This window comes from Octopus sinensis, linkage group LG19, assembly GCF_006345805.1.
Source record: "Octopus sinensis linkage group LG19, ASM634580v1, whole genome shotgun sequence".
Classification (NCBI taxonomy): domain Eukaryota; kingdom Metazoa; phylum Mollusca; class Cephalopoda; order Octopoda; family Octopodidae; genus Octopus; species Octopus sinensis.
This window is the reverse complement of record NC_043015.1, coordinates 27,158,223-27,170,722: the sequence shown is the minus strand read 5'-3', so window position 1 is coordinate 27,170,722 and position 12,500 is coordinate 27,158,223. Positions and strand designations below refer to the sequence as shown.

Sequence of the window (12,500 nt, the reverse complement as noted above, 5' to 3'; positions counted from 1 at the left end):
ATTTGGAATGATTTCTTCAAGTTTTGAGGTTGAAATATAATGGTTAAATAAATAAATAAATAAAGTAAGAAAGAAAGAACGGAATGGTTGTGTGGTTAAGAAACTTATTGAAATACATTTTTATTCGACAGAGAATTTGACTCAAGGGCCGAGAGTTTCCTACTTGTAGGGAACTCTCACTCGTTGAGTCACTTTGGTAAACTTTCTGTCGACTTAAACTCTCTTTCTTTCTCTCAATCTCTCTCTCTCTCTATTTATCTATCTATCTATCTCAATACACGCATAGACATCACACACACACACACACACACACACACACACACACACACACACACACACACACACACACACACACACACACATATATATATATATATATATGGCGGTGCCCCAGCATGGCCACAGCTCGTCAGCTGAAACTAGATAAAATAAAAATAAAAATATGGAAGACAGAAAATGGAATTCACGAAACTCTTTTTTCAAAAACACTACGGGCGTTCCTACCCATCATGCAGGTGAAGATGTTGTACAATCACTTATCATGCATTATAGTTACAGATGCGTCTGCTCAGGTGACTTTTCCAAAGTACCTTGTTTTTTACTTGCCGTTTCGCGTATTTTCATAACAATACATTTAGTTCGTGTAATATACTATCCGTCTCCATGAGGAACTAAAATGTATTATAAAAATAAGCGAAACGGCGAGTAAAAATCAATGTACTTTTTGAAAAGTCACCTGAGCAGAGGCGTCTACAACTGTAATGTATGACAAGTGATTGTACAATATCTTTACCTGTAAGGTACAAAAGCATGATGATTTGAAACGATCGTCTTGTGAATTCCATTTTCTGTCTCTCATATTTTTTATAAAGATTCTACGGACGCAAAGGAATTGCTGTCGTAAACCCAGTGGTATATACCTCAATACTGTTGACATTAGGTAACCGAATACTGTGGATGAGCTTTAATCAACATACTACAAAGTGTTTAACAGAATATAAGATTATATATATATATATATATATATATATATATATATTATATATATATATATACATATAAATGAAAAAATGCATTGTAAATAAACAACGACAGGTGAAAAACGTATGCGTATAAGACAGAGAGGGTCGTTAATTCTTCATGTAATATATATATGTAAAACAATGTATAAATGATGATTATTACATATTTTTTCTTTATTGTAGTGAATTTGGCTTACAGCTGTTTCCAGTAGTTGTGATAGGTTAGTTATTGATTGGTTTACTCAATCGCTCGATTGATCGGTTGAGAAAAACTGAACGCCCAAAAAAAGTCAATGCTATTTTCAACAGAGTCATTTTTGGTTAGAACAAATCAGAATACGCATTTTTTTTGTTTTTCAACAAAGAAAAAGTATTTAGTGATCATTATTTAAAGCTTCCCTTGTATATGACTTTGTGTCAAAACGAGTATAAATGGATGACAAGCACGGATTTTCAATACAGAATGGAGATGAAACATAAACTTGGATCCTGCCACAAGACTACGCGGTGTTCTTTACTTAATCTAAACAATATTGCTAATTTGGTGTACCAGGAGAGAGAGAGAGGGGGAGAGGGGAGAGAGAGAAAGAGAGAGAGCTTTATGAAGTATTAGGCCTGGATTGATAATCACTCTCAAATAACTATCTATCTCTGTTTCTTTGTCTGCCTGCCTGTCTGTCTGTCTGTCTGTCTGTCTCTATCTCTCTCTCTATATATACATATACACACACATATATATATACATGCATACATACATACATACATACATGCATATATATATATATATATATATATAATATATATATATATATATATATATACACGTGTAAAACTTCACCTGCAGACTGACATGAAAACCTCCATTGAAAATTAAAGAGCTGCGGAGGAACAGTGGGTAATCAAAAACATCAAACAGAACCCAAAACTGTTCTATTATTATGCAAATAAGCATAGAACTGCTGTCTCACCCATTGGGCCATTGATCGATGATAACGGCATTCCCCAACACGATGCTAAAGAAATGGCAGAAATACTGCAGAAACAATACTGCTCTGTCTTTAGTGATCCCACTGATATTGACGTAAGAGAAGCGAACGAAGTTGATTCCTAAAATAAAATCTCGGATATAACCTTCACTGCCTCAGACATCATAGCAGCAATAAATGAGGTCAAATACTATTCTGCTGTAGGCCCTGATAGATCCCCGCTAGTCTCCTGAAGGAATGTAGACACCAACTTACAGTCCCTCTGACCAACCTCTGGAGAAATTCTTTAGACTCAGATTATATACTGAAACAGGTCCTAGCCCAGTCTGTCATCCTAGTTTTCAAGCAGGGAAACAGATCCTTCGCAATCAACTATCGCCCAATCTTACTCATCTCCTACATCATTAAAGTGTTTTAAAGAGTGGTAAGATCAAGGATAGCTGACTTCCTGAAGATCCACAAACTCCTAAATGCAAATCAGCATGGCATTCGCTGTGGAAAGACCTGTCTAACATAGCTCTTAGACCACATTGAAGATATACTTAAAGCCTTGGGAACAGGTTCGAAGTCTGATGTCATATATCTTGACTTTAGTAAAGCGTTCGACAGGGTTGACCATAATATCTTACTCTCAAAATTGGCAAATATTGGAATCCATGGAAAACCTCTACACTGGATTAAGTATTTCCTGCCGAATAGAATACAACATGTTGTGGTTTATGGAATCCACTCAAGCCCAGCAAAAGGCACCAGTGATGTCCCTCAGGGGACTGTCTTGGGCCCGCTCCTCTTTATAATTTACATAAATGACCTTTCCAGCGTCGTAAATCACTGCAAAGTGAACATATTTGCTGATGACACTAAGCTCCAGTAAATCACCAATGAAGAAGAAGACCGAACTCAACTCCAGTCTGATCTATATGCGATGAGTCAATGGGCAGACAAAAACAAAATGCAACTAAACGAGGGAAAACTTGAGCTGATGCATTTTGGAAGAAAGTCTATACTAAAATAGCCATACTCTCTTCCTTCAAGAGAACCGCTCACGGCATCTAATAATATCAGAGACCTTGGTATAATTGTAGACAAATATCTCAGTTGGAGTGCCCACATCAACACTAAAGTCGATATAGCTCGTAGGATGAGCTCCTGGATCTTAAGAACCTTCCGGTTCAGAGAACAAGTGCCATCATTCCACTTTTCTCCTCCCTTGTACGGCCATACCTCGAATCCTACTGCTTCTTGTGGTCTCCCCATACAAAACAAAACATCTCGAAGATTGAATTACCCCAGAGGGCACTCTGTAAACGAATTGAAGGCAAGACTGACCTCGGTTTTTGCGATCGCCTTAAAGCCTTGAAACTCTACTCACTCCAGCATCGCCGCGAGCGGTAATTCATTTGTACAGTGTGAAGAATATACCTATTTCTTTATTACCCACAAGGGGCTAAACACACTGCGGACAAACAAGGACAGACATAGGTATTAAGTCGATTACATCGACCCCCAGTGCGTAACTGGTACTTAATTTATCGACCCCGAAAGGATGACAGGCAAAGTCGACTTCGGCAGAATTTGAACTCACAACGTAACGCAGAGGAAATACCGCTAAGAATTTCGCCCGGCGTGCTAACGTTTCTGCCAGCTCGCCGCCTTGTGAAGAATATACCGCCAGCATATTACCCAAATGACCTGAACATTAGTTTCAAAATCCATCCAAAGCTGGGACCACAGGCTATACGTCCCCTGCCCAATTGAGGATCACAACATATAGGTACACTGCGACACAATTTCTTTTCCTCAACAGGCCCTGCCCTGTTTAACATTGTCCCAAAAGAGATCAAAGAGGAAAAGGATCCCATCACCTTTGAACGGAGTCTGGACAGATTTATTTCAAGGAATACCGGATAAGCCACCCATACTTGGTTACAACTCAATCAACACGAACTCACTACTTGAATGGATCATAAACAAAACTTGACTTAAACAGGATTTAGATAATCCTTCAGGTGGTGCTATTAAGTTAGACATGGCCTGGATCAATCTTTGGTCGAAACATATCTACGTAAGTTAATATATACATATATAGATACATAGATAAATACATACATAATATTATATATATAATATATATATATATATATATAATATATATATATATATATATATATATATAATATATATATATATACAATTGCAGCGTGGAAGGTGTTTGTAAGCCATTTAAGAAACACACAAAAGCCGTTCGATTCACTTCAACATTTAAGTTTAATTTGTCAAAATATTTTCGTCGCTTTAAGACGGCGACCTGTTCACTGACAAAAATCCGTGCTGCATCCCTCTTAATTTTGGTGTCAAGAACGTGGGTCTTATTTATTGATCATTCTTGTATATGCCTTTGGGTGTAATTAGAGAAGGTTGATAGAAGCTTGGATTTAGTAAGAGTAAACTTTGCTTCCAAAGCAGCACGGATTTTTGTCAGTGAACAGGTCGCGGTCTGAAAGCGACGAAAATATTTTGACAAATTAAACTTAAATGTTGAAGTGAATCGAACGGCTTTTGTGTGTTTCTTAAATGGCTTACAAACACCTTCCACGCTGCAATTGTTTTCGTTTCAGCGCACGATCTCAGATCAAATCACTTGCTATGCAAGTACATCTCCGTAACATATATATATATATTATATATATATATATACATACATAATACATATATTTATATGCATACATACATACCTACATACATATATATATATATGTATATATATATATATATATATATATATATATATATTATATATATAATATATATATATTATATATATATATTTTGTGAAATAGAAAGATGAATAATCTTGTTGCAGATTAATCAAAAGTTTAACCGATACCTTGGTAGCAAAAATCACAGCAGAAGACAGCACGGTTGGAGGTACAACCATATGGTGTTGCAACCGTGCGTTGGTGCGGATAATTGAATTTTAATATTATTAGTGAATTGAAGAAATGGAGTTGAACGAAGATTGAACAGAAATCGTTTTATTGCATTCTACACGTGTTTCGAAAGGCACAATTTACCAAATTCCGATTGAATAAGGAGACCATATTGTGTCTTTCTCTTCAGGAAGAAATAGGAAATCCGTTGGAAAAAACAAAAACAGAACAGAGGCGGAGCAAAACAAATCGAACGAGGCTCCTAAGAGCCCATGGTCAAACTGTTTATCAATGTATGTTGAGAACGGGTGGTGGGTGCGTTGAAGATTTTAACGGGTCAGGCAGCGGTCATTCCGGTGGGTGAGAGCACGGGGTGCTTAGATGTTCTTTGTGACCGAGACTAGAGTTCTGACTATTTAAAGAATATTAGGTGTATTATATGGGGCGAGGTAAACTCTACTTAGAAACATGTGTGTGTGTACTGTTCTATATATGCGCAGCCGCAAGTTGGTAAGAAGCGCTACACTCTGGTCACTGCTGAGAAATCCGTCAGGGGGTAGAAAATATTTTATATGTTCGTATGTGCGTTTGATCGCGCGGCCGCAGTTGGTAAACAGCCCTACACAATGGTCATTGCTGTAAAATCTGTCGGGCGGCAGAAAAATATTTATGTGTGCGCACACATAAAATATTTTTCTGCCGCCCGACAGATTTTACAGCAATGACCATTGTGTAGGGCTGTTTACCAACTGACGGCCGCGCGATCAAACGCACATACGAACATATAAAATATTTTCTACCCCCTGACGGATTTCTCAGCAGTGACCAGAGTGTAGCGCCTCTTACCAACTTGCGGCTGCGCATATATAGAACAGTACACACACACATGTTTCTAAGTAGAGTTTACCTCGCCCCATATAATACACCTAATATTCTTTAAATAGTCAGAACTCTAGTCTCGGTCACAAAGAACATCTAAGCACTCCGTGCTCTCACCCACCGGAATGACCGCTGCCTGACCCGTTAAAATCTTCAACGCACCCACCACCCGTTCTCAACATACATTGATAAACAGTTTAGCCATGGGCTCTTAGGAGCCTCGTTCGATTTGTTTTGCTCCGCCTCTGTTCTGTTTTTGTTTTTTCCAACGGATTTCCTATTTCTTCCTGAAGAGAAAGACACAATATGGTCTCCTTATTCAATCGGAATTTGGTAAATTGTGCCTTTCGAAACACGTGTAGAATGCAATAAAACGATTTCTGTTCAATCTTCGTTCAACTCCATTTCTTCAATTCACTAATAATATATATATATATATATATATGTGTGTGTGTAATTATAAGCGTATATATATATATATAAAATGTGCTGAGTTCTATATATTCTGTTCTGCCAAACAAGTATAAAAATATATCTAATGAAACGAGAAAATAAAACAATGCCAGTTGTTTTTATATCAAAACATGTTTGGAAAAGAAGTAAGACGTGGTGTCGCCAGAAATGACTGGAAAACAGGAATCCCAAAACTCGGTTTTCGGTTAAACTTTTCTGTACAGTAATAATTATATGTAATATGGGTACCAAGCCAGAAAGTTTGTCCATTATATCGATCTCAGTATTTAATTGTGTCTCTAACTTATCGACCCCGGGGCTATGAGAACCTGTGGTCAACAATGTTTTTCATATCTGGGTTAAATATAATAAAAAGTACCAGTAAAATACTAGGGGTTGATGGCATCGATTAAAGAATCTTTCCAATAAAATTGTTTTTTCTTTTTGTCCGAATTCAAGACCCCGAGAGTTATTACAAAATATAGGGTTTCCGAATTTGGTACTTTTAGTTGGAGGGACTAATCGATTACATCGACCTCAGTATATAGCTGGTGTCTATTGATCTGGAAAGTTGACATGGAATGGATTTTATCTCAATACATAAAAAATCAGAAGAATGCTGCGAAACATTTTTCCCGACTCGCCTTTGCTGTTAACGAGTTCTAAGTCATCCCTGATCGAACAGACCATTAATCAAACTTATTCCAGCTGTATCCATCCAATCTTAGGAGTATCTAAAACTACAGCATCTGATGTGTCACGATTAAAAATCATATTGAATTACTGTGAGGGATAAATGGCTGAAGGGTTAACAAGTACACATCGCAGTCCTGAGGTTGTGGGTTCGATCCTATTGCATGACATCGTAATGTTCTTTACTCTAACTCCGGCGTGATCTAAGTTTAGTTGGTGAACGTAGGTCGACGGAAACTATGGCGAAGCCTGGCAAATTATTGTATTCAAAGGTCCGCCTCGTCACATTGTATCTGATCCTGATTAATAATTCATGTTCAAGCTGCACGTATCTGTGGAATACTCATCCATTAACATGCTAATTCTACCCTGTATGAGTAGCTAGCTTGGTTGATCAACTATTTAGAACGCTCAGCGTCGAAACCGACGGAGAACCATTTTTGTGAGGGAAAACAACTGTTTTAAATACGTTTTTTAAATATTTAAAAAATATTTTTATCAAATAAAAACAGAAATAAAGGATAAAAGACACCCTGCAGACAAGAAATAATATTTCTAAAAATAAACAAATAAATAAATAAAATTCTTGTATTTTATTTATTCTGTTGTTCACAATGGCGGCGACAAGACCGTTCCGATAAAACTGTCCAAAAATTGAGAGGAAAATCAAGCGGACAGAGCAAGTTTTATTGCTTCCTACAAAAAATATTTCATCAAAAGAAATTAAATCTATAACCAAATATCGGAATTGAGAAGATCAGGCATTTTGTGACGGCACAAATACACAGTTTCACGGTCTGTCGCATCAGTTGACACCTCTCACTCGCAATGTTTTTACTGTCTGGCAACAACAATAACTACTACAAAGATAGCAATAACAAAGAAACTGTTATTGACGAACTTCAAGTCATGATCGAGACAGGTTTATGCTCAAAGATATCCCAACCATGAACACATTCCATTTTTTCTTTTTCAGGCATCGTCAATAAGGACTACATTATCTCATATATATATATATATATTATATATATATATATATATATATATATATATATATATATATATATATATATATACATAATATACATATACACATATGTATATATATATATATATATATATATATATATATATATATAAACGGTGGTATTTGAGAGGGATATAGCTGCTAATTTTAGCCCAAATGTTACTTATTAGCATCATAAAAAAATACGTTATTTTCTATTTACTCCATCTGACTTTCAGTGAAAGGAAGGTCTGGGAAACGAATTTACGGGTGTGTTTGTTAAGAATATGACACAAACAAGCAACTCCGAGGGCATAGTGTTGATGTGAAAGACAGTGTCAGTAGTTATTTATTACGTGAAGAAATGACAGAAAAGATGTTGCCTGAGTAAGAGGACTATCACTCAGGTCAATGACCCTCATCTTCCCGGCAAGGGTGAAATTTTAATTCTCCTACTTACAGATATCGCTGATGAGGAAACTCTTTTTCAATGTTTGACGATTCACTATGTTTTTTGTGGGGTGGGGAACCATAGCAAATATCCCTCACTGACTTTCGCTGGCTTATTTGCAATTCAGTCTTCTAATCTCTTGTTTGTCCAAGCTTCTTTGTTGCACGGGGCAAATGAACGGGTTCACGTGGCATCGAAGCATGTCTATGCATCCCTGGGCGAGTATGACATCTATCTAGGCGTCAGCCATCTTCTGAGTTCTTTATACTTTAGCCTTGGGTTATCTTCTTCGGTTCAGCCTATAACTAGAGCCTTTGGCATTTACTACCACCCTGGGCCTGAGCAGAGTTGAAAATATGGGGACAAAGGAGAAACTGTATACTCCCCGTGAACTACCGAATTCTAGATTTGGATTCATTCACCACCGGCCGCAGTTTTTCTGTCTTTGTAAAGGACTGAGACCTTACTACTACTACTACTACTACTACTACTAATACTACTGTTTCTAAATTTGGCACAATGACATCAGATTTGAGAGGAAGAGGAAGTCGATTACACCGATCCGAGTGTTCAACTGTTGTTTATTTTATGGAACCCCGAAAAGATGAAAGGCAAAGTCGATCTCGGCAGAATTTGAACTCGGAACGTAAAGACGGACGAAATGTCGCAAAGCCTTTTTCCTGGCGTGCTAACTATTCTCCTAAGTCACCGTCTTCTCGGAGCATCCATCATCGAGACACTCCTCTCCTTGGTTAAATAAACAGAAAAATGAATAAAGAAATACTCCCTCACTCCTAAAAAATGTCGGTAAGTCCATGACTGAATTTCATTCTATGAAACCCAGGGAAGTGGAAAAGATAAATACTTCAAAGAAGATTTTGAACTCAGAACTTAGAAAATAACTCGACAATAATACGTCTACCATACTACTACTACTACTACTACCACTGCTACTGCTGCTGCTGCTGCTGCTGCTACTACTACTACTACACTACTACTACTACTACTACTACTACTACTACTACTACTACTACTACACTACTACTACTACTACTACTACTACTACTACTACTGCTGCTGCTGCTGCTGCATTGTAAACGGAATTTGCTCAAAAGTCTGTGTTTAACATAAGAAAATAACGGTCTTTAATGTAGACACGAGTCCAGCAATTTTGGGGTCAAGTGTTTAGTCAACATCATCGTCTTGGGGACTTGAATGCTATTTTGTTTTACGCAACCCCGAAGGATGAAAAGTAAAGTTGATCCCGGCGGGAAATGAACTCAAAACATAAGGAGTCGGACGAACTACTAACGCTCGAATCATTCTGTCTGTACGTCACTCTCAACACCAGAAAACTAATAGATCCTAATTTAGGAACAAGGAGAGCAATTTTGAGGGAAGAGGTTAACTGATCCAATTGATCCCACTGCTTGACTGATACTTTATCATATCAACGCCACAACGATTAAAAGCAAAGTTAATCCCGACGTTATTTGAACTTGCAACGTACATAGTCAAATGACTCATTGGTGTAATGAGTCCTTTACAGAAGGAAATGGATTTAAAAGCCAAGGGTTTAAATTGATTACACGAAACCCACTGCTTGCTTGGTATTTTGCATTATCGACCTTGCTAGGATGAAGATCAATTTAGACATCGGCTAGATTTGAACTCAGAACGTAATAAACCAAAACGAATGCCGTTAAGAATTTTTGTTCGACGTTGCTAACGATCCTGCCAGTTCGCTGCCTCAGAGAATCTTTCAAATATTATGTTTACAGTAAAAGACAATAATTGTTTTCAGCCAAGTGACAAGATGTGAAATTTACAGGGAAAGGCCAAATCACTCAAATTGGCTTTATTCGTCGAACGGTGCTTTATTTTATCAACCCCGAAAGGAAGAGACGTAAGGATGGCCTCTGAAGGTTTTTGATCTCAGAACGGAGAGAACCGAAACAGATTACGCAAGGTTCCTTTCTCTCCGACACACTATTGGTTCTGCCAGTCAACCACGTGACCTGATATTTGCGTGTGGGGTGTGGGGTGGGGGAAAGGATGCCAGTCGATTTTATCGATTCCAGAAGGATGAAAGCTAAAAGTTAACAAGATAAATAAATAAAATAAAAATAAACAAAAGTCAAACAAAAAGCTAAGAGAAAAAAAATAAAAGTTTTTAAACCTGGCCAACCGTGACAGAAGAAAATAAAGAAGAAAAGAGGGAATGAAATGGAGGAAGAAAAAAAGAGACAAAGAAAGAAGGAGATATGAAATAGGAAGGAAGAGGGAAAGAGAGAGAAAGATAGGAAACGGGTGAGAGGGAGAGAAAGGATATGGGGAGACTGAGAGAGAGAGAGAGAGAGGAACAGAGAGAAGGAAAACGAGGAAAGGAAGAGGAGGGAACGGAGATTAAGGATAGGGGAATCTGTAAGAAGGAGAGGGAGGGGAGGGGGAAAGGAAGAAAAGGAAGGAACGGAGAATAAGGACGAAGAAGCCTGGAAGAGAGAGATGGGGAGGGGAGAGGAAGAGAAAGAGGGAGTGAATGGTAAGTACAGAGGAGCCTAGAAGAGAGAGAGAGAGACGGGGAAGGGGAGATGAAGAGAAGAAGGGAACGGAGAGTAAGGACAGGGAGCCTAGAAGAGAGAGGGGCGGGAAGAGGAGAAGAAAAAAAGGAGGGTTCGATAGTTGTGGTTGTTGTTTCAATTGATTTTGTTGTTTTGGTTCCTGTTATTAGTGCTGCTACTGTTGCTGCTGCTGCTGCTGCTGCTGCTGCTGTCGTATGTAATTGACATTGTTGATATTGTTATTGCTAACGTTGTTGTTGTTGTTGACGTTTATATTGGTGATGTTGTACATGGTGCTATTGATGATGATGATGTTATTAAACTTTCGTTGTTGTTGTATGTGTTGCTGCTATTGTTTTCCACTGACGAGTCACATTATGTGGCAAAATAAAACAAGAAAAGACAAACAATAGCAATAAAAAACCAGCAAAGAAGGACAACAACATAAACACAAAAAATATCGTTAAAATTCATGAAATGTTATTACGAAATTCTTTTCATGTTATTCTTTAACTGTGATATATATCTGTGTGTGTGTGTGTATAGACATATGCGTGTGGAGTATGTATATATATACACATATGTATGAATATGTATACGTGTATGAATATATATATATGTGTATATAAATATGTATATATATAGTATATATATAATATATATATAATATATGTATATAATATATATATATATTTGTATTTATATGTATATATACATATATATATATATACATATATATTATTTTATATTGTGTAGATATATTTGTGGATGGTTGTCTCTATTACTATATATACGTGTGTGAGTGTGTGTTTATGTGTGTGTGTATGTAGACATGTATATATAATGGTACACTGCATACATTTAAATATAATACTCATGTATAAAAGATATTATATGATATATATATATATATATATAGATAGATAGATAGTTATATGTACATATATATACATACATACACATATATCTACACGCACACACTCACACATATACGCACATATATATAAATACACATACATCTACACACATACACACATATTATATATATACTATATATATAGCCGCAGGAGTGGCATAAGCGCAGGAGTGACTGTGTGGTAAGTAGCTTGCTAACCAGCCACATGGTTCCGGGTTCAGTCCCACTGCGTGGCATCTTGGGCAACTGTCTTCTGCTATAGCCCCGGGCTGACCAATGCCTTGTGAGTGGATTTGGTAGACGGAAACTGAAAGAAGCCCGTCGTATATATGTATATATGTATATGTATGTATGTGTATGTGTTTGTGTGTTTGTGTTTGTCTCCCTAGGATTGCTTGACAACAGATGCTGGTGTGTTTACGTCCCCGTCACCTAGCGGTTCGGCAAAAGAGACCGATAGAATAAGTACTGGGCTTACAAAGAATAAGTCCCGAGGTCGATTTGCTCGACTAAAGGCGGTGCTCCAGCATGGCCGCAGTCAAATAACTGAAACAAGTAAAAGTGAAAAAAAAAGAGAAAGAGATATGTATATATATATATATA

General features: G+C 37.2%; 1 long non-coding RNA gene across 1 annotated transcript in view; it reads right to left on the bottom strand.

Annotated features, from left to right (window-relative positions):
- Nucleotides 1-1,171: 1,171 nt before the first annotated feature.
- LOC118767142 overlaps nucleotides 1,172-12,500 on the bottom strand; it is a 12,846-nt gene continuing 1,517 nt past the window's right edge. Inside the window, exons 2-3 of the long non-coding RNA XR_005003041.1 lie at nucleotides 9,305-9,322; nucleotides 1,172-1,294 (exon numbers count right to left, since the gene is read on the bottom strand). This is a non-coding gene — a long non-coding RNA (uncharacterized LOC118767142). The remainder of the gene's footprint in view (nucleotides 1,295-9,304; nucleotides 9,323-12,500) is intronic.